Here is a 24,108-nt window from a genome sequence, read left to right as displayed (position 1 = left end):
GCTCTAGAAGAACAGGTCTGTGTAGTACACTTGAACTTACACAATGTGCACTTCTACATTTCCATTTCACAACAAAACAGGGAGTACCTGAGGTTTGTAGTGAGAAGCTGACATTAATGGTTTGCTACTCTCCTGTTTGAAGTTCGGTCAGCTCCCACTATGTTTCCAGTTTAATCGTGGTAGGGGCTGCTCATCTCCATGGTCCGGGTTACTTTCTCTACCATTAACTGGGCGACTGTGTTCTCAGGGCTCCTTCAGCTCCTCTACTAAAAAAATCTTTTAAGATACAATTATTCTTTTGCTTTGCAAGATGCTATCATTCACAATGAATGTAAAGAACCTGTGCTTGATTCTGCGTCGATTCTTATGCTTCACTGGCATGAATCTGAATTTTTGGATTGTGGATACTCTGCAGATGATGGCTTTTCTGCTACAGGACAAACTGGTTATCAAAGGGATCATGATTGCAAAATTCACTCCTACAAAAAGGCAGATAGAAAGACAGCAAGGAAGGATCTGCTACATATAGGGCTGATGACTGCATGCATGTTTCTAGCCCCTCGCCCCCTAAGTGAAGTTAAGATTGAGAACACTCCAGTGGAATCGTGATGCTTCAATGGATCTAAAGAATGGGTTTTACGTTCCACCTTCGTTCCTCCATTGATTCAGAGCCTTTGGTGGTCATCCTCAGTCAAATGTGTTGACAGGTCATGCATTCTTTCAGAATGACACTGCATGCAGCGAGGATTGTAATGGATGCTTCAATTCAGTGAAAGGGTGAGCATTTAGAAAAGATGATCTTTGTGCTATCTGGACATCTCAAGAAGTAACTCAACTTAAATGCTCTAGAGCTAACAATTGTGAAATTAGCTTTCAAGATTTTTCCTCCTCAGTTGAAAGTACTCTCAGATTTAGAGAGACAACGTTCTATCTAAACAAGTAGGGTGGAGAATGGCACACTCACGAAAGTTGGGCTAAGGGGCAGTAGAGTTGTGGTAATCAACTCCGGACATGCAAATTGGTATTTTAGAATTTCACCTGACAGGGAAAGAGAATTTGAAGGCAGACCCCCCTCAGCAGGATGTCCTTCTTCAATCAAGAGTGGAGGTTACTGAAAGCAGTGACAGATCTATTGTTTCATCGGTGGGGACCACAAGTATTGATGTAAGTGCACTAGAGCAAACAGGACGTTTGTTTGCTTCTGTTCTCTGAACTATCCAAAGAAGGGCTCTCTAATGGGTGCTTTATCTCTACCAAGAACTTATGCCTTTTAATGAGTCTTTCTTTCTCTACCTGTCATTCAAAAGATTATTCAGAATATGTATGTGCCCACAAGTAATTCATCTGTTTGTAACTAGCGCAAACAGGACGTTTGTTTACTTCTGTTATCTGAACTATCCAAAGAAGGGGTCTCTAAAAGGTGCTTTATCTCTACCAAAGACTTATGTCCTTTAATAGCCTTTCTTCCTGTACCTCTAATTTCAAAACGTTATTAAAATATCTACGTGATGATCCGGATTGGGCATGGTGTCTGTGGTACTCACATCTGCTGGAACTCAGTAGCAGTCTGCTTCTTCTTCTTCGCATTATAGAGAACCATCTATCTCGGAAAGCGCAAAGTCTGCAGCAGTCAAAACTTTAGATGCTGAGATTTCTTGCTTAGACATGCAACTGATTACGTTGTTGACCTATTCCTTTCCAGAGGAAGTGACAGATATTCATTTTGCTACCTGTCCCCCTTCTGCTAGGCTCTATTCTAGCTTGCGGTCTTTGTTTGCAGACTGGTGTCATGAAGTTTCTTTAGAGCCTCTTCATGCTCGTACAGAGCAGATTCTCCAGTTCATCTTATGGTTGTCTATAAAAATCCATTGTGTTGGGATGGAAAAGTGCTATCTTGTTGCCGTTACATCTTGTATTTGTGCTCCAGATTAAAGTTTGTTATTTAAGATTCTATTTGTGTCCCTGTTTTTGAAGGGATCAGAAAATGTATTTCCACCAAAAGCTTTTCACGTTACTTCATAGATCTTAAATTTGGTACTTTTCATTTATTATAGACCCACCATTTTATTCTTAACTTTATCTCTCGGTAAGGCATGCTTACTTGTATGGCTATAACCTCTGCCAGGAGGATCTTTTGTTACTGGCTCTTTTAGCGTCATCAGCCCTTTTCTGTGTTCGCCAAGGATAGGGTAACTCTCAGAATCAAGCCATGTATTCTTCTAAAAGTGGATTCTGACTTCAGTATCAATCACGTCTTATCTTTGACTTCATTTTCATTTTTCCTGCCTCTTCCTCCTTCTATTACAAGAAAAAAGGCAAACCCAAAAGTACTGGGACCTGGGTAGTCAGTATTACAAGGAAAGGGGTCCCAGTATGTTCTGTTCGAATTTAAACACAAAATATTTTACTGAATTTACAAAGATAACAATAAAGAATAAAGAAACACCGTGTGCGAGGATTGTTGTTTAATCACAACCTCATCATTGTACTGTATGACAAAAAATCGTTGACAATATATACAACGTGCCCAGAGTGAAAAAAGGTAAAGGGATGGGGAAAAGTGGTTTTGTGAGGATTTCGGGTTAGGTGAAAGAGATTTTTAAAGATCCAGTGAGGTCGCAGAGTACATCTTTCGACATCACATATGCATTTATTACTGAGCAAAATGAAGAAACACTCAAAAACCTATGCCATATATAGAAACACAAAAATCATATTCTGTTGTTCATGGGTAGGGATAGATGTAGAAAGTCGACGTTTCGACCCCTTATAGATGTAGGTTAAGTTGCCACCTTACTGCGGGGTCTTCCTCAGAACTGGGGTAAATTATGTGAGTTTAAAAGGGGGGTAGATTGGGCACCTAAAATCAATAAAATACAAGCTTTACTACACGAAAGTACACCTATTAATACATAGGCGTGAATATGTGTCAATATTTTCCAATGAACCACCCAATTATGGTGGTCCTTGTTCAATCGAAGTAGTGGGCCAGTGTGCTCCTTATGGGATGGGGAGAAGGGAGTAACACCTGTAAAGTAAGGTGTATATCCATAAGTGGCCCAACTAAGGTAGCCATGGATTCAGAGTGTTTCAAGTCAAAACAATAAAAAATACATCAGGCATATACACATGCTATGTAAATGAATTACCGAACATTGTTTTCTTACTGTGTCACAGTACACCATCATTCCAAAAGGGTTGTTCAAGCTTTCAATGTCCTCATCATCCTGATATGTTTTTAATCTGTCTGTACTGATTGTACCATTTATTAATTTTTCTAAAGCAACCTTTAATTTTGCAACATCCAGTAATTTGTACTCATCAGGCTGTGTCAGGTCAATTAGGTCGACATCAGATTCCTCACTAGCTGAAGCTAGAGTCATCACTCTCTCTTGCTGAGTTGGAATCATTACTAGCTGACTTTCAGATACAATAGAATAAAGTTTTTCAACAACATTTTGAATTCTAAAATTTAATGGGACCGTTAAAGCTGTGGAACTAGTTTCATCTTTTTTAAACACTGGGAGAACAGGTCCAATTGTCACAGGAACTGTCACTGCTTCCATGTTTCGGGTTAACTGTTCAATTAAATCATTTGTAGAATTTACATGACCAGGAATATTAATTCCAGAAATACTAGGCATTTCATCATACCTTTCTGTTATAGGTATGTGGGCTGGGACTCTATTAATCTGAACTGGGACTCTTGGCGTTACATTAATCTGTTCTGGGGTTCTGCCTGAATTTCTGTCCTGATCTGTATGTACAACATCATTTCTACACTGATCAATAAATTCTACTCTGACAGGTGTATTATTTAGATTTGCTGATTTGGGAATCGAATTTTCATTAAAAACTATTTCTTTTGGGGGAGGTGGTATTCTTTCAGAATATATGTCCTTTAAAACTGCATCTTTAGCATCTGTATCTTCATTATGCTTACTGGTTACTTCATTATTTGCCTGTTTATTCATTAATTTGCTCTCAAATGGAGCAACAACCTTTTCATCAAATACATTTTTCATTTTCTGATACCAGAAAAACATTTTCTCTTTCTTTAGATAATAATTATCCATGTTTTAAAAAAAAATATTTAACTTTATTAAATTAATCACAATAAGAAAAATATGTTCACTTTATTGGCCTTACAGCATCTGTTAACCAATACGCGTTATTAATTATTCAACAAAGTCAGGTGATGTTGGATTTTACACTATTTAACAGAACTTCCTGCCCTAATTAACAGAACTTCTTGCTTGAATGCTCGATTTTAATTTAAAAGGCAGAAAAAGTGGGCTGGCTAAAAGCACCAATGAAAACAATTTAATAAACAGAGGCAGAAACACCGGAAAGTAACGGGGCGCCTATAAGGTTTTTTTGTGCACTTTCAATGGAAGGTCAACTAAGGGAAAGGCTTGGACTCCTCTATTCAATTACACCGCAGCATCTAAACTCGATGCAAAGTCAACAAATCTCAGAATCCTCCGTCTTCTTGCAAGAGTCAATCAGCCATGAGTTTCATCTCCTCACACAAATCAACCTTTTTAATGCTGCAACGCTTGTCTTGTTAAACACAGAGCAGAGCAGCTGCCGTGACACATACAATGATGAAAATGTATCCACGTGTTGCTATAACACTATTAGCCATTCACAGCACGGCTGCAGTGACGTATACTGCCGCTGCAGTCTCTCTTTCTCCCCTCGCGCTCCAAAACAGCCCCTCCTTTGCAAAATGAGCTCACAACACTTGATGGGAGGAGCACATCGGCTCATAACAACGTGCCGTCAGCACAAACACAGCGTGCGACGCTCGCCAGCTGCTACAACACACATCAGCTGTGACACACGTTTTTTAACCCCTTCACTGCTGGCCCGTTTCCGCCCCCCCCGTGCGGTAAACAAACGAACAGGGGCGGGCCATGACGAACCCCAGCCGTCATCAGCACACGAGCACCGTAGTGCATGACGGCTGGGGTTCGTCACCAGCATGGAAGGGGTTAAACAATAGCGCGGCTGTAGCGAAAAAGAAAACCAAAGGAAACAACTCGGCAGTGGTAAACAACTTGGCAATGATAACGCACTCGGCCAATCACAGCGCGGCTGCTGTGACACTTTGGCCAATCACAGCACTGCGGCTATGACGCTTCGGCCAATCACAGCGCGGCGGCTATGACGCATATAGCCGCTGCGGTTTCCAGCTCTCTCCTCGCGCTCTCACTCCTCAAAACAGCCCCTCCTTCACAAAAAACGATTGTAATGCTTTTAATAAGATCTAAATAGCACGGAACACTTTTTATACAATTAAAATAGCGCAGACTTTACCCGAAGGCTTCCAAACGCTTCACAATTTGTTTTTTCAACATTAGTAACTACATAAAACAAACCATTTGCCTGCTTCCCTATAAAGGACAGTATTTTCAGACATTCAGAATTGCATTTATTTAAAATAGACGACGCTATTTCTATCGCATTTAAACATACATATATACTGAAGAAATCCTCACTCATGCATACTTATTTTCTTCCTTAGAACTCTAACCTTAGAAGAAAACCTCTTTTGCCAGTAAGAAAACAACGCTTATTTTTCTTCCTTAGGACTCTAACCTTGGAAGAGAAAACAACGCTTACCCTTCACATAAGCTCAGATATGCCTTTTACTCTTTATCACAGCGAGTTTTAAAGTAGGACATTCATCCCTATGCTCAAAGTTCAAATTTCTTAGACAATCCTCACTATCATACATACAATTTACTCAACATACCTAGAACCCTAAACTTGTGTTGTACGTCCACAACACTATGATATGCGACGATATCACCTTTTGAAGCAGAACAAATGAACTGTGTAACCTGATAACAGCGTACTGATAACAGCGTCACACTACTCTTGCCATGGTAAACCAGGAATTTTTCTCACTGCTGGAAAAATCCTTACAACTACATATAACAGTATGACAAACTCAAAAACTCAACATATGTTAAACATTGATCCTATGACTTATACTGACATGTATGTAACATGCAGAAACAACATACAACCGTACGAATGCTACCAAAAACTGATCCAGCGCTCCTACCAAAATTCTGCATAAATGCTTTCACCATCTACCACCAAACTTACCAATCAATACCAGGCCCATAAAAAAGACTAGCTTGTCATTTAGTAAGTTTATTCAAACATATTCATGAAAACTTAGGCTTTGGAACTTTATTAAACAAGTATTAGAAAATGTCATTAAAGAAAGGTTTATTCAGCATTTATAAAGAGAGCTTGATTCAAGAAATATTATTCATTAACAGAAATAAGTGAAAAAGAGCATTTCCAAACCCTAACTAATTTCCTGTCTCTACCCTCATCGCCTGAAAACAAAGTCTTTTAAAAGTCTCCTTTCCTTACGTGCGTTCGTCGATCAGCAGAACACGACCTTCTGGAATCAAGAAGCGTAGGAAAAAGTTTGCTCCTTGAGCCAATTCTTATACCCTAAACCTAAGGCTAAACTAACTATTTTCACATTCCAACAGCTGAATTCTGGCTCCCCATTGGCTGAACCAACTCATGCCACAGTAAATTGTGACATCTTCCACCTCAGGTCCGGGCTTTTTCACTAACCCATTGTTCACGCACAGAGTCCTGGCGGCACTTCCTTAGGCTGCTACATTTTGTAGCAAAGATGTTCATGTAGTGCACAAAAATGCCACGACTCACATCCTGGCCTTGAGCCTGTCCGTTCCGAGCTTCCCATGGCACAATAGCAAACCTCTCCACAGGGTCGCCTTTGACAGTTCTTTTCAAAACTGTTCACAATAAAAGTTTATAGACTTCTCATCTTTTTCAAAATAAGTTTTCTCTTGTGGCTTTACATCAGCAGGCCTCTTTTCTGAAAGCGTCAATTTTCTGCGCCACTTTTTCTTGCATCACTTTTTTTAGAATGCATTATTTTTCTGCAGCCAACTCTAAGCTTCATTTGGAAAACTATTATTTAAACAAACATAAAACATCAATTAATTAAAGAATTGACATTTGTTCTGTTACCCACCCCCTTTGCTAAATGTTAACCCATTAATTATGTTACCTAGCAAAAGCACATTTAAGCAGCATATATTACCTTTGATATACCAATCCGATCTGGAACTGCATTTGTCACAGAAAAGACGAGACAAAAGCACATTTAAAAAGAACATGCTATTATTTTTAACAGCAGCAGTTAGTATACGACAAAGACAATAGACAATGATTATTGTATTATTTCTTTTGCATTTTGCACAAATAAGCATAATGTTAGTCCCATGTGCTCATGTTGCACAGTTTATTCCAGGTTGATTTAATAACATGCAGCAAACATATTAGTTTTATTAAACATTATGGAAGTCTGACTTCACAAGCCTGAACAAAATATTGTTCATTAACCCGCTCCATCACTGCGCTCATGTCATATCAGGGCTAGTTTAGGAAGGATGTCTGAACAAAGGATCTTCTTACCGCGGGGGATGCTGCCGTCTCCGGAAGAAATCACGAGAGACTGGCGGCCGCTTGTGGCGTGCTTAAAAAGGGAACGTGCACGCGTTCCGCTGGGCGCCGCAGTTGCTAGATGCTGCCGGCAGACCCAGGCATGTCCCGTGTTGGTATAGACATGATAAAAAGACTAAAAATAAATAAACGTGTCTCATGGTGGCATCACATATGCGCAGTTACAGGGGCAATTGCATACTTGTAATGGTATTGCTTTTGAAAATGACGGGATGCCGTATTAAATGCAGAATTAAGCTGACTATTGCTCATTAAAATGTACTTATGTAGCCAACGATAAAAAACAATAGAAAATGCTGCAAATACATTGATTGACTATTTCAAAAGCCCCGTTCTCATTAGGCTTAGCAATGGAAAATACATCCTATAAGTCACATATAGTGCATTACAAGGGGAATTAATACAGCAGGTATAGATTTTCCAGTACATGAATACAGAGACCCATCAGTACAAGTACATATTCATAATAGCATTTCATCGCCCTTCACCGTTTCACGCAGAGGAAAGAGAATAGACAACATACATATATAGGCAACTCTTAAAGACAGGCTAGCACACCGGCCCACTACTTCTATTGAACAAGGACCACTATAATTGGGTGGTTCATTGGTAAATAGTGGCACATATTCACGCTTATGTATTAATAGGTGTACTTTCGTGTAGTAAAGCTTGTATTTTATTGATTTTAGGTGCCCGATCTACCCCCCTTTTAAACTCACATCACTTACCCCAGTCCTGAGGGAGACCCCGCAGTAAGGTGGCAACTTAACCTACATCTATAAGGGGTCGAAACGTCGACTTTCTACATCTATACCTACCCATGAACAACAGAATATGATTTTTGTGATTCTATATATGGCATAGGTTTTTGAGTGTTTCTTCATTTTGCTCAGTAATAAATGCATATGTGATGTCCAAAGATGTACTCTGCGACCTCACTGGATCTTTAAAAATCTCTTTCACCTAACCCGAAATCCTCACAAAACCACTTTTCCCCACCCTTTTCCCTTTTTTCACTCTGGGCACGTTGTATATATTGTCAATGATTTTTTGTCATACAGTACAATGATGAGGTTGTGATTAAACAACAATCCTCGCACACTGTGTTTCTTTATTCTTTATTGTTATCTTTGTAAATTCAGTAAAATATTTTGTGTTAAATTCGAACAGTACATACTGGGACCCCTTTCCTTGTAATTCTTCCTCCTTTTAAACATGAAGAATTGGACCCAAGAATGCTATGAGTCGCTATATTTATAGGGCCCAACCTATATTGTAGACAACAACTCATTTGGTGGATTTGAAGGCTCTAAGTTGGGTAAGAGTGTGAGGAAGCAAAATATCTCTAGATTAATTTCCCTGGCCGTAAGACAATCTTACTAATTAGCTGGATGACCTGGACTTGAAGCTTTTTGTTCCTCGTCCACAAGAGGTGTAGCATTACCATGTACTTTGCTCAGAAGAGTACATGTTTGAAAGACTTACAGCTTGGATATGCTAGACAGGGAGCATTAACAGTTTGGAAGAATGGTGCTTTATCCTTTTGACCTAAATTTCTGGAGAGATATTCTCTTGGAAGGAAGTTGAGGGAATAGATTAAGTAAGGATTCTATGGCAGCAGGCATTCATTAGAAGAACAAGTCACTTACCATTGGTAATATAATATCTCATTATATCTCATATGTTTACATTCCCACGACTCTGATGTGCGACGGCTGAGGTGTCGCCGAGAGTGAGAAGAAAATGGCGGCGGAGCGGACTGGCGGCTCCGGACATCGACGTTGAGCGGCCTTGGTGCCAACTGGTGGAGGGCTCTGCAGCCGTGTGACTGTGGCAACAGTCCTGAAGATCGGGGGACGGGGTACCCGGCTCCGCTCGGACTTCGAGGACAATTGCTGGCCGCTATCCCTCCTCCTTCCCATCCTCCTCCAGGCTCACGAGGGGACAGGTCGGACCGTGCTAACACACTTGGCCCCTGGGACCGCGGGCATCGGCGGTGGCACTTGCTCCTGCCCAAGATTGGGACGGTCGTGCCGTCCCACGAGTGCCGGGACTGGACAGGTATCCTGGCCTGTGACGCAGCACACTAAGATGGCGGCTACGGGAGGGCCGGTGGCGTGGAGCGCGGACAGGGGGACCTGGCAGCGGTGTCCCGGATGGGCGAGACCCCCCCGCCGGAGATGGACCAGGAGCAGCGACTGAATCGACGCTTGGATGCCATACTGGACGAAATTACCTCGACCAAGGAGGCGTTGCAGCAGGACATTGCGCAAGTAGCCACGGGGCTGGGGCTATTGCGAGCAGACCATGCGAAGCTGGCGGATAAGGTTAAGGACCATGATCAGCTGCTATTGGACCTGAAACCGTCGGTAGTGACCGCGGAGCATAAAATCACAGACATCCTGGCCCGATTGGACTCGCTGGAACGACGTGCGGAGGATGCCGAAGGCCGCAATAGGAGGAACAACGTGCGGGTCGTAGGCCTGCCGGAACGAATTGAGGGGGAGGATGCGGTGGCCTACATGGAGGACTGGTTTCGAACTGTGGTGGCGTCGGAGGGGCTTACTCCTTTCTTTACCCTGGAGCGAGCCCACAGGGTGCCAGCTCGCCCGCCAGGGCTTGGCCGCCCCCCCCGACCGATGGTGGTGCGGCTCCTCCATTATAAGGACCGGGACCTCCTCATCCAGAGGGCTCGGACGTTGGGCCCTTTTGAGGTGGAGAACAGTAGGGTTACAATCTTCCCGGACTACACCCAGGCGGTCCAAAAAAACAGAGCATCGTTCCTGGCGGTGAAGAAGGAGCTGCGAGAGGAGGGCATTCAATACTCCCTACTCTTCCCGGCCAAGCTGCGGGTCATCCTGGATGAGGCCACGCACTTCTTCCAGACTCCGGACGAGGCATGGCAGTGGCTGGAGTTGTACAGAGCGGGGACGGATAGGTCTCACAAAAGTAGGCGAGATCGGCCTAAACCGCTTCAGATCAGACAATCGCAACGCATCCGGTCCCGCAATAGGCGCCAGCGGGAGAAACGGGAGGCCCAAATGGCCGCGGAGAAGAGAGATGCGCTCGCAGCGACGGCGGCCATCACGGGGTCGCAGCAGGACAGTGAGCTGGTGGAGACGGACTCTGGCGGCGAAGGCAGCAGGACAGGAGAGGACCTTTCAGAAGCGGAAAGCTCAAAGGGGCCGGTGGTGACCCCCCAGACTTCTGATGGGATATTTCACGGTTGAGGATGTGTTGGGACTTGGTCAAGATCTGATGGTAGGGTGGTATCCTGTTGGCGATGGGTGGGTTGCCGGGTGGGGTGCTGCGTGGGCAGGACGGGATGGGAGCGCGGGGCGTGGGCTCCGCTAGCTGGGATCGGCGATAACTCACCCCCCCAGGGCCCTTAAGGCCTTCTGTGGTGGAGACCACAGGTTAGGAGAATGTGTGGTTGGTTTGAGGTTTGGATTGGGGCTGACACTGGGTTCGTAGGCTCTGTCCTGGGGAGTGGGGTTTGGGGTGTTTTTCTTTTCAGAGTTTGTTTCGGGGAGGGGGGGCAACTGCTTTGGTGGGGATGTGAACTGGCATTGTTTGTCCTGGACTGTTCACTGCTGGTATGGGGACGTTACCTAGCTTAAAATGCCTAACGTGGAATGTCCGGGGACTACGAACCATGGTCAAGCGCCACAAGGTGCACGCGTATCTGGTGCGAAGGGGGGTCCAGATTGCTATGCTACAGGAGACCCATCTGACAAAAAAGGAATGTGCTGCGTTGCAAAAAAGATGGCGGGCCAGGTGTTCGGCACCACTTACTCGGCATATGCCAGTGGGGTATTGATTTGGGTGAGAGCGGGGATACCGTTTCAGGTACTGAACCAAGTGGTGGATCCTGAGGGCAGGTTTGTGGCGGTGGAGGGGCGGTTGTATGGTAGGGATGTGGTTCTCTGTTGTGTGTACGTCCCGAATACTGATCAGGCCCGATTCTTCGATGGCCTTTCCGGGTCCTTGGCCTCTTTCCTAGCGGGCCCGGTGGTACTTGGGGGGGATTTTAACTCGATTACGGATGTGGTCTTGGACAGGTCTCACCCCCCCCCCTTGTTGATTCCCCGGTACGTAAGTTGGCCATGCACAGGAAGGACTGGCAGGACAGGTGGGGGTTGCTGGATGTGTGGCGGGAACAACACAGGGACACCAGGGACTACTCCTTTTATTCAGCTCTCCATGCACTACACGTGAGGATAGATTCAGTGCTCTGCGGTGGATCCCTGGCCCCATTGATCTCACACACGGAATACTTGGCTAGAACCATTTCGGATCATAATCCCCTTTTGGTACATATCCAGTGGCAACGGGAGCGCTCGGCGATTCCAACATGGCGGCTCCGGCCAGACACGTTGGAGGACTCAGTGTTTACTGAAGCTGTCCAACAGGGTATCGATAATTACTTTGGTGAGAACGAGGGTACGGCCACGTGTAGGTCCACTGAATGGGATGCGATGAAAGTGGTGGTGAGAGGGGTGTGCCTGGGTCGGTTTTCGAATGCTCGTACGACTGTGTTGAATGCACTTGCGAAAGCGGAGGAGAATCTGAGAGACTTGGAGCGACGCAGGCTGGCTAGGCCGGACTTGCAGGGCCGGTTGTTGGAAGCGAAAGAGGTGGTCGCCACCGAAACGGAACGGTTGAGGTGTTACGACTACAGGCAATACGCCATTAGAGCGCATGCTGAACGGGACAAGGTGGGCACGCTCTTGGCCAGACTCGCTAACCCTGAACTTTGGGGTTGCCCGGTCCTTAGCATCAACAACGCACTGGGGGAGACGGTCTACTCTCAGGCAGCGGTGTTGGAGTGCTTTCGTGTGTACTATGAGGAATTGTACCAGAGTCAGTTGGGAGTGGAGGCACAGGAAATTGTGGAGTACCTAGAGGCGAGGCAGCTTCCGGTCCTAGACGAGGAGGACGCGAAGGAGTTGGGCGGGCCGATCACGCTTACTGAAATAAGGGCGGCCATTAAAAATATGGCTCGGAATAAAACACCCGGGGTGGACGGATTACGGATAGAATTCTACCAGCAGTTGGTAGACGGCTTGGCACCCAGACTGCTGGTGGTGTACACGGAGGCTTATGAGTCAGGGGGTTTGCCTGGGTCCATGAGGGAGGCTTTGATTGTGCCGCTCCTAAAGCCTGGCAGGGAAGCTACAGATGTGAGGTCCTATCGCCCGTTGTCCATGTTGACGGTGGACTACAAAATCCTGAGCCGGATTCTGGCCGCCAGGCTGGCCCCACACATGACGGGCCTGGTGCACAGGGATCAGGCGGAGTTTATCCCCACGAGGAGCACGGCGTTGAATATCCGTCGCCTGGTTGGGATAATGGATGCCGTTCTGGACGAGGATGCAGCATGTCCTTTTGGTCGACCCTCCCCCTGACGGTACTAGGCAGGATTGCTCTCTTGAAAATGGTGGCGCTCCCCCGACTCCTGTACTACTTCCGGACGCTACCCATTTGGATTCCTCAGAAGATCTTTAGGGACCTGAGGACGATGATTATTGGTTTCCTGTGGGGACATGGCCGCCGTAGAGTGGCTCTGAGCACGTTGCTACGCCCCAAGATTGAGGGAGGGATGGCTGTTCCTGATTTTGAACTGTATTACTTAGCGGCGCAACTCCTGGTGCTCACGCAACATGTGGCCCGGGTGTTTAGGGGACCGGAGTGTGATCGGGAGTTGGGGATACAGCGCCATGTGCTGTCTTATATCGTTATGCAGCAGAGGCTGGAGCTCCGGGGCCTCACTATGGAGGAACGGACGCTCAGGCTGTGCTGGCAGAGGAGCCTCAGGAGGGCGAGGGCGAGGGCGACTCGACCTTATGCGCCGGAAATTCCGATTGGCATGCTGACGGCCCTGTGAGAAAAGATGCTGAGCCTGTAAGATCCTTATTAAGATGCCACACTATTGGATTGCACAAGATCAGCCCAAGTGGTCACGCGACACTAATGCATAATCAATATCCTATCCGACCACCCATTTGGCGGAGCCTCGTCATATAGGACACCTAGAACCAGGGTAGTGCGTCAAGGCCCAGATGAATTGGCCGTACAACCCACAGTTCTGGTTCAAACGGTGAAAGTGTCCATGCCACTGAATGGTGCTGGTCATGTGCAGTGCAAACGAAAAAGTGAATGAGTGATGTTTAAAATGGCGTGCCAGGCAAAAGAAGTTTTTTATTGGTATTCACCTGGACGTCAGGTTAAAAACGGGTGTAGAACAGTGTGAAAAAATCACTGTTTGCTTAACTATGTTGTAGAATCGGCCAACATGTTTCTGCCAACTGGTGTGACTACACCGGCATTCTTCAGGGCCAAAAAAAATTAAGCTGTTGCTACTGCATAGAAACACTCTAATATTTATAAAGTGACGAAGACAGACCAAGAGTCCTCGAGGACTGTCAAACAAATAGTGTGGTCAAATTGACCATCCTACCGTATCCCCTTTTTTTTGCAAATGTCTTGATGGAGGATACATTCCTGTAAAAGAAACAGAAAAGAGCAAAAACTATTTTGTGTTCAATGAACAATATAAGTATAGAAAATGTCATAAGGACCAATAAGAGGCTCAGCGAGGCTAGTCCCTATTAGAACAGCCAATGAATTTTGTTTTAGTTGCAAGAAAAAGTAAACCACAGACACTGCTAAATGTAATTTATCAAACAGTAAACAGGACTTACCCATCAGTATGTGGGAGTCAAACCTCACCTCACCCGGCAACGGCTCGGAGATTGAGGCCCCGCTCTAAGCACAAAAAACATATATAAACATGTAAGCCTAAGCGACTCAAAGGGCTAAATTAGTGTCCTGAGTCAAAAACTATGTTTAGAAAAAGTTTGTGCATGCAGAAAACTGGTTGTTAGATTGCCCACAATGATCATACGTCCCATGGAGAGTAAAGGAAGGCTGGTGAGATTAATATAAAAGCTTGACTGACTGAAAAAGATCCTCTGTGAAAACGCATTCTTCACTAGTGGCAATTGTCACATAGAAATGTACTGTGGTATATTTAATTCACAATACAGTGTGAGGTTTCTAGGCTGTGAATGACAAATCTGGCCAATGTCTGCATCTAAAGCTTGATTGCAATATTAGACACATTGCAAGTCCTTACTCAAAACTTCGATTGTAAATAGTTATTTTGATTAAAAGCAGGTGAATTTAACCAAAGCTTAATGATTAAATAAAGCCCCTGCAATAGTTTTAGCACAGCGCGGCGCTCCTGCCTTACCTCTCCGTCGGTACCTCTCGGCTGAATACAAAGCCGAAGGGGAGGCGACGAAGAGAGGCAAGGCGCGTGGTTATATACCCGCCTTAATGGGAGCAATCATCCGTAATAGCAGACAGCTGCTGTTAAATTTACAGTGACGATCTGCAAGCGTCAATTGTAACGCGCATGCGCACCTCTAAGTCACAGATCTCCGTGACGCGGTTAGTACCCTGGGCATGCGCACATGGATAGAGGCGTGCCCCCGGTATTGTAAACAAAACACCGCTCAGTCGCGCATGGTCTGTTTACTGTTCCATCAGTTCCAAGCAGGAGAAGTGGCTCGCCTAATGAGCGTGGCCAAACATCATGCTGGAAATAATTATAAACACTCGCAGAGTGTGCGATCGAGAAGCGAAAACGCGCTGGGTATAGCAGTGTCATTACCATAGTTTGAAAACTTAGTACGGGCACTGTGTCAGTTTCTAAAGGAAAATTGCAAGCCTCATATTTCTGGCGGATGTTAAAAAGTCTATTAATGTTATTAAAGAGAAGAGGGCTTTATGCAATATATGATGCGCTACGGTGTTTAAGGCTGATTTGAAACACCACAGGGCTAGCTTCACAGTATAGAGACCGTGTCAGGGGATAAGCTGTGAACAACCCTAACACTTGATATAGGTCGTGTGGTTAAGTGTAAACCAAAAAAGGGGGTATAATCTAACCATGAGTTTAGCTCCTTGATAGACAGGGCGAACACCTCATAGGGAACCAAATGAATAGAGCCACCCATGATGTATAGGCTAACCCCCCAGATAGATTCCAATAGGTTGATATTAATTAGTGTCCAACATCTATGGCATATGTTTTTGAGGTTTTTTAAAAAAACATTTGCGAATTTTTATACTTGAACTCAGGATGTGTGGAGTTGACAAAGCCCCAGGGTTAAGTCTCCATGGAAAACCAAACATGGTCATATGGACACCCAAGGGATATTGTCGTTCAACCCTGATATATCAGTCTTCATTTTGAAAATCCAGCGTTGCTCCTTAATAAAAAGAAACCGTGAGACATCTGTTATGTGCGCTGGGATAAAAGGTTGTTCTAATACCACCCACCTCAAATCATCTGCTTTGTGCTTCTTAGTTAGAAAGTGGTTCGTCAGGCAGGTGGACTGTTTGTTGCACCTGATCGTGCTCTTGTGTTCGCCGATACGCAGCTTAACTTTTCTGGTGGTGTGTCCGATATACGCCAGACCACACGGGCATGTGATCATATAGATCACTCGCTCCGAGTTGCAATTCGTGTGGTTAATCAATTTCCAAGGTTTAGATGTTCCAATGTCTATGGAAAGAGTCTTGCGGGTCTGCGGGCAAGCCGTACAACTACCACATGGGTAGTGCCCCTGTACCGGAGTGGTATTCCAGATGGTATCCAGAGTGGTGGTAGTCTCTCTCCTCTGTGTCTTCGGTCTCGTGTGAACCAGACTGTCTCTGATACTGGGTCCACGTTTAAAGGCAAACAAAGGCCTGGATATCGCACCAGAAGCTGTGTTGAGCATTTTCCAGTGCTTCAGTACTATTTTCTTCACTGTGTTAGATCGGGTACTAAAGGTGTGTACCATTGTAATCCTGTCAGTCGGTGTTCTGTTTTGTTGCTGTTCAATCAATGCCTCTCGGTTATTATTGAAGGCTCTTTTATGCGCCTTGCGTATCAGATGATTGGGATAGTGCCGTTCCTTCAAGTTTCGTGATAACTCTTTGGCGTGTTGTTCGTACAGGCGATTGGAGGAACAGTTTCGCCGAATCCTCAAAAATTGACCCACCGGCAAATTGTCACGTAGTGACTGTGGATGAAAACTCCGGTATGACAGTAAGGAGTTTCGAGCCATGGGTTTCTTGTATAATCGACTCTGTAGGCCGTCCTCACCCGGAAAAATGAGAAGATCCAAAAATGGAAGTTGCTCCTTGCTGTATTCAACTGTAAATCGGAGATATTGATTTCTCGAATTCAACCACATATGGAAGTCATTAACCTCCGGAATAGTGCCTCTCCATATGACAATGATATCGTCTATATATCTGCGCCACAGCAACACCTGATGAAAGTAAGGGTTGCTGTGGTTAAGGACATGATGTTGCTCAAATTGATGCATATACAGGTTTGCCAAACTGGGGGCAAAGACACTCCCCATTGAGGTCCCGGAGACTTGGAGATAGAGGTCATCTTGATATTGGAAATAGTTCTCCATCATAGCCATTCTGGCGCACTCCATGATGAAAGGTATCGGAGTGATGGTCTCCGGAGGTTTGGATTCAAGTAATTCCCTGATACAATCCAGAGTTTCTTGCTGAGGGATGCACGTATAAAGGGATTCAACGTCGAAACTCACCAACAGGTCGGTCTCGACGTTGAACTCGGTCTCAGCAAGAAGTCGTAGAACGTCACCAGTGTCCTGCAGGTACGTAGGTGTCTCTCTCACTAGAGGTTTCAGAAAAACATCTACGAAGGGTCATTGCTTTCGAGCAGGCAGTCACTCATGATATCATGAATATGGACCAAACGAACAAAAGTTCTTTTTCCAACATGACTAGAACAGAAAGGCTGGCACTCACTACCTTGTCCAAAGACATCAACATTACAATTAAGCCCGCCGACAAGGGCGGTGCTATTGTCATCCAGGACACTGACACTTACCACAGGGAGTGCGTACGTCAATTGAATGGTTCCAAAGCCTATCGTCGACTAACGGAGGACCCCACCACAAGAATTTCCAATGAAATAAGAAGTCTTATCGAGGAAGCATCTTGCGAGGGCTGGATTACACCTCAGGAGGCCAGGTATCTGACCACGGCACATCCGGTGGTCCCCTACTTTTACTGCCTCCCCAAAATACATAAGGAGAAGAGACCACCTCCGGGCCGCCCAATCATCTCGGGGATTGGGTCTCTACTTGAGCCCCTATCCACCTTCGTAGATGTTTTTCTGAAACCTCTAGTGAGAGAGACACCTACGTACCTGCAGGACACTGGTGACGTTCTACGACTTCTTGCTGAGACCGAGTTCAACGTCGAGACCGACCTGTTGGTGAGTTTCGACGTTGAATCCCTTTATACGTGCATCCCTCAGCAAGAAACTCTGGATTGTATCAGGGAATTACTTGAATCCAAACCTCCGGAGACCATCACTCCGATACCTTTCATCATGGAGTGCGCCAGAATGGCTATGATGGAGAACTATTTCCAATATCAAGATGACCTCTATCTCCAAGTCTCCGGGACCTCAATGGGGAGTGTCTTTGCCCCCAGTTTGGCAAACCTGTATATGCATCAATTTGAGCAACATCATGTCCTTAACCACAGCAACCCTTACTTTCATCAGGTGTTGCTGTGGCGCAGATATATAGACGATATCATTGTCATATGGAGAGGCACTATTCCGGAGGTTAATGACTTCCATATGTGGTTGAATTCGAGAAATCAATATCTCCGATTTACAGTTGAATACAGCAAGGAGCAACTTCCATTTTTGGATCTTCTCATTTTTCCGGGTGAGGACGGCCTACAGAGTCGATTATACAAGAAACCCATGGCTCGAAACTCCTTACTGTCATACCGGAGTTTTCATCCACAGTCACTACGTGACAATTTGCCGGTGGGTCAATTTTTGAGGATTCGGCGAAACTGTTCCTCCAATCGCCTGTACGAACAACACGCCAAAGAGTTATCACGAAACTTGAAGGAACGGCACTATCCCAATCATCTGATACGCAAGGCGCATAAAAGAGCCTTCAATAATAACCGAGAGGCATTGATTGAACAGCAACAAAACAGAACACCGACTGACAGGATTACAATGGTACACACCTTTAGTACCCGATCTAACACAGTGAAGAAAATAGTACTGAAGCACTGGAAAATGCTCAACACAGCTTCTGGTGCGATATCCAGGCCTTTGTTTGCCTTTAAACGTGGACCCAGTATCAGAGACAGTCTGGTTCACACGAGACCGAAGACACAGAGGAGAGAGACTACCACCACTCTGGATACCATCTGGAATACCACTCCGGTACAGGGGCACTACCCATGTGGTAGTTGTACGGCTTGCCCGCAGACCCGCAAGACTCTTTCCATAGACATTGGAACATCTAAACCTTGGAAATTGATTAACCACACGAATTGCAACTCGGAGCGAGTGATCTATATGATCACATGCCCGTGTGGTCTGGCGTATATCGGACACACCACCAGAAAAGTTAAGCTGCGTATCGGCGAACACAAGAGCACGATCAGGTGCAACAAACAGTCCACCTGCCTGACGAACCACTTTCTAACTAAGAAGCACAAAGCAGATGATTTGAGGTGGGTGGTATTAGAACAACCTTTTATCCCAGCGCACATAACAGATGTCTCACGGTTTCTTTTTATTAAGGAGCAACGCTGGATTTTCAAAATGAAGACTGATATATCAGGGTTGAACGACAATATCCCTTGGGTGTCCATATGACCATGTTTGGTTTTCCATGGAGACTTAACCCTGGGGCTTTGTCAACTCCACACATCCTGAGTTCAAGTATAAAAATTCGCAAATGTTTTTTTAAAAAACCTCAAAAACATATGCCATAGATGTTGGACACTAATTAATATCAACCTATTGGAATCTATCTGGGGGGTTAGCCTATACATCATGGGTGGCTCTATTCATTTGGTTCCCTATGAGGTGTTCGCCCTGTCTATCAAGGAGCTAAACTCATGGTTAGATTATACCCCCTTTTTTGGTTTACACTTAACCACACGACCTATATCAAGTGTTAGGGTTGTTCACAGCTTATCCCCTGACACGGTCTCTATACTGTGAAGCTAGCCCTGTGGTGTTTCAAATCAGCCTTAAACACCGTAGCGCATCATATATTGCATAAAGCCCTCTTCTCTTTAATAACATTAATAGACTTTTTAACATCCGCCAGAAATATGAGGCTTGCAATTTTCCTTTAGAAACTGACACAGTGCCCGTACTAAGTTTTCAAACTATGGTAATGACACTGCTATACCCAGCGCGTTTTCGCTTCTCGATCGCACACTCTGCGAGTGTTTATAATTATTTCCAGCATGATGATTGGCCACGCTCATTAGGCGAGCCACTTCTCCTGCTTGGAACTGATGGAACAGTAAACAGACCATGCGCGACTGAGCGGTGTTTTGTTTACAATACCGGGGGCACGCCTCTATCCATGTGAGCATGCCCAGGGTACTAACCGCGTCACGGAGATCTGTGACTTAGAGGTGCGCATGCGCGTTACAATTGACGCTTGCAGATCGTCACTGTAAATTTAACAGCAGCTGTCTGCTATTACGGATGATTGCTCCCATTAAGGCGGGTATATAACCACGCGCCTTGCCTCTCTTCGTCGCCTCCCCTTCGGCTTTGTATTCAGCCGAGAGGTACCGACGGAGAGGTAAGGCAGGAGCGCCGCGCTGTGCTAAAACTATTGCAGGGGCTTTATTTAATCATTAAGCTTTGGTTAAATTCACCTGCTTTTAATCAAAATAACTATTTACAATCGAAGTTTTGAGTAAGGACTTGCAATGTGTCTAATATTGCAATCAAGCTTTAGATGCAGACATTGGCCAGATTTGTCATTCACAGCCTAGAAACCTCACACTGTATTGTGAATTAAATATACCACAGTACATTTCTATGTGACAATTGCCACTAGTGAAGAATGCGTTTTCACAGAGGATCTTTTTCAGTCAGTCAAGCTTTTATATTAATCTCACCAGCCTTCCTTTACTCTCCATGGGACGTATGATCATTGTGGGCAATCTAACAACCAGTTTTCTGCATGCACAAACTTTTTCTAAACATAGTTTTTGACTCAGGACACTAATTTAGCCCGTTGAGTCGCTTAGGCTTACATGTTTATATATGTTTTTTGTGCTTAGAGCGGGGCCTCAATCTCCGAGCCGTTGCCGGGTGAGGTGAGGTTTGACTCCCACATACTGATGGGTAAGTCCTGTTTACTGTTTGATAAATTACATTTAGCAGTGTCTGTGGTTTACTTTTTCTTGCAACTAAAACAAAATTCATTGGCTGTTCTAATAGGGACTAGCCTCGCTGAGCCTCTTATTGGTCCTTATGACATTTTCTATACTTATATTGTTCATTGAACACAAAATAGTTTTTGCTCTTTTCTGTTTCTTTTACAGGAATGTATCCTCCATCAAGACATTTGCAAAAAAAAGGGGATACGGTAGGATGGTCAATTTGACCACACTATTTGTTTGACAGTCCTCGAGGACTCTTGGTCTGTCTTCGTCACTTTATAAATATTAGAGTGTTTCTATGCAGTAGCAACAGCTTAATTTTTTTTTGGCCCTGAAGAATGCCGGTGTAGTCACACCAGTTGGCAGAAACATGTTGGCCGATTCTACAACATAGTTAAGCAAACAGTGATTTTTTCACACTGTTCTACACCCGTTTTTAACCTGACGTCCAGGTGAATACCAATAAAAAACTTCTTTTGCCTGGCACGCCATTTTAAACATCACTCATTCACTTTTTCGTTTGCACTGCACATGACCAGCACCATTCAGTGGCATGGACACTTTCACCGTTTGAACCAGAACTGTGGGTTGTACGGCCAATTCATCTGGGCCTTGACGCACTACCCTGGTTCTAGGTGTCCTATATGACGAGGCTCCGCCAAATGGGTGGTCGGATAGGATATTGATTATGCATTAGTGTCGCGTGACCACTTGGGCTGATCTTGTGCAATCCAATAGTGTGGCATCTTAATAAGGATCTTGCAGGCTCAGCATCTTTTCTCACAGACCCTCCAATTCTTCTTGTTTGTTCGTAGTCTAAGTAGGGGTGTTTGAATATGGAGAGTCTATAAATATATATCCCCTTGACCCTTCCTAAATTCGTTGTTTCTCATGCTGACGGCCCTACCACACGGGGGCGATTGGTCCCCTTTGCTGGAATGGGAAGAGGCGGGACTTCAGGTGGTGGGAGACCTGTATGTCGATGGGACCTTGGTGCCCTTCGGAGTACTTCAGGACCAGTTCGGGCTGCCTGACGGGGGTTTTCTCTTGCATGCGGCGGTGTTAGCGGCTATACAGAAGCACTGGAAGGGAGGGCTAATAGAACCGGACACAACTATGGCGTGTCAGTATGTGGTAATGGCAGCGGGCACCTTTAAGGCTGTGACCTGCCTCCATAATAGGATGTTGCACGAGGGATTGGAACCGCTCCAGGGGCTCAAAGCTAAATGGGAGGAGAGTGTGGGCAGGCCCATTCCAGACACGGCATGGAGCCATATTTTACGGCGCACGTGGAAAGGCACGAGGTGTTGGACTCCTGCCCAACCCACACACTGCAGGAACGAGGAATAGTCCAGTCCCCTTCCCCGACTCACCAGCCACTCACTGAATGGAACACATGAGTAAGCTGCTGACCCAGAAAAGAGGGTGGAAACAAAAAAGGTAACCAAACCTTCCACCCTTAGATCGTGTCTTAACAGAAACACCCGTCTCCTTCTTCTGCACCTGCAAAAAGGGGGACACAATGTACACCCTACTGTAATTATTCAATCCCCAGTCCTTCTTCTGCTACAAAACACCAACATCCAACCACAACATGTCACAGACACTTACCGGAAGGTAGGGCAGGCTTAGCGTCAAGGAGTTTGTCCTTCAGTTTTACCCCCAAGATAACGTCTCTTAGGTGACTTCCTGAAAGGACCAAACGGAACAAGAAGGGCGTCTTTAGATCGGGTTAAAGTATTGATATGCAGGGTAAGAAACAGACCCCTTGTACAGGTCTGAAAAAACCCCTCTCTGTCTGGTATTAGGGAATCAGGCTGGGACTCAGCGAGAACGCGTCTTGTACTCCGCTCGTTATTCGAGAAAGTAAACAAACCCAGCCGGGTTTGCTTCGCGGAATAGACGAAAACGTCACTTCCGCATAACGAAGCGGACGGGTAGCGCTCTCGCGACCGTAAACTCCGCGTCTCCAAAAACGGGAGAGCAGCGAAAAGCGGGCAACCAACAAACAGGGGCCCCTGAATGTTAAGGCGGTTAACCCCAACGGTCCTAAATCAAATTAAGGGGAAATTTACGGGACAAAAGGAGATAAACTAAAAAACACTCACTATCTAGAAGAAACCCTCGCTAAGGGAAGGGGCAGGCAAAAGAAACGGGAAAAGCTGCAAACAAGGTACTAGGACAAGGGAGGAAGCAAGGATGAGGGAAAAGAACTTGAAAACAGCAGGGAATCCTCCAATTCTTTACACGAGCCCGTGTAAAGACAACAGCCATCAACTGGAAACACAGGAGCCAGAATGCAGGAACCACCAGGTAGCAATAACAAGCATGGACATAAGGGTAGGACTCCTTTTTATAATACCGGGGTGTCATGTGATGAATATGGGCATGGTCAGCAAAAGAGGACTGGGGACCAGGACCTAACAGTACCCCCCCCCCCCCGATAATCCTCCCCACCGGTCTTGGCTTCCGGGGATGCAGTCTATGGAATAACCTCACCAACCGAGGCGCATGTACACCTCCAGCTGGCTCCCACGTCCTATCCTCCGGGGCATACCCCTTCCAATCCACCAAGTAATACAACCTACCCCTTCTCCGCCTTGAATCAAGAATGGCCTGTACCTCAAATTCCTCTTCGCCATCCACAAGTAAGGGGGCAGAACCTGATCTGTGGGAACAAAGGGCTTCAGCAAAGAGGTGTGAAACACTGGATGGATCTTATATTCCGATGGTAGTAATAGCTTTATCGCCACAGGGTTGACTACCTTACTCACAGGGAAGGGGCCTACATACCGGGGTTGTAGTTTACGTGAACCCGGTAGTTTCAGATTCCGGGACGCCAACCATACCTGATCGCCCACCTTATAACCAGGGGCTGGAACTCTATGGCGATCAGATTGTACCTTCATAGCCTCCTTAGCTTCCTGTAAGCTACCCCTCGCCGCCTCCCAGATGTTTCCCAAACGTTTACAGATGTCATCAATGGCTGGCAAGTGCCCAGTGGGTTGAACGGCCAGGGCTCTAGGATGGTATCCCATAGAACAGTAGAATGGCGTCATACCCAAGGCCGAGTGTATGCTGTTATTATAAGCGAATTCCGCAATAGGCAAGGCCCTCACCCAGTCACACGAGAGGGACGTAGTCAGGCATCTCAAATACTGTTCCATTGTCTGGTTGGTGCGTTCTGTCTGCCCATCTGACTGGGGGTGGTATGCAGATGACAACCGTACATCCATTTTAAGCACCAGACAGAGCTCCTTCCAGAAGTGAGACACAAACTGCGCTCCCCTGTCTGAGACGACCGCG

General features: G+C 45.5%; 1 protein-coding gene across 14 annotated transcripts in view; it reads left to right on the top strand.

The window, feature by feature from the left end:
* Window positions 1–24,108, top strand: part of CACNA1A (calcium voltage-gated channel subunit alpha1 A) — a 1,308,076-nt gene that overhangs the window by 760,074 nt on the left and 523,894 nt on the right. The gene's annotated exons all lie outside the window — the stretch shown is intronic.

The sequence above is a fragment of the Lissotriton vulgaris genome, chromosome 1_1 (genome assembly GCF_964263255.1).
Source record: "Lissotriton vulgaris chromosome 1_1, aLisVul1.2, whole genome shotgun sequence".
Taxonomy (NCBI): domain Eukaryota; kingdom Metazoa; phylum Chordata; class Amphibia; order Caudata; family Salamandridae; genus Lissotriton; species Lissotriton vulgaris.
Note: the sequence above shows the minus strand (reverse complement) of the source record. Positions and strands in the feature narration are given on the sequence as shown.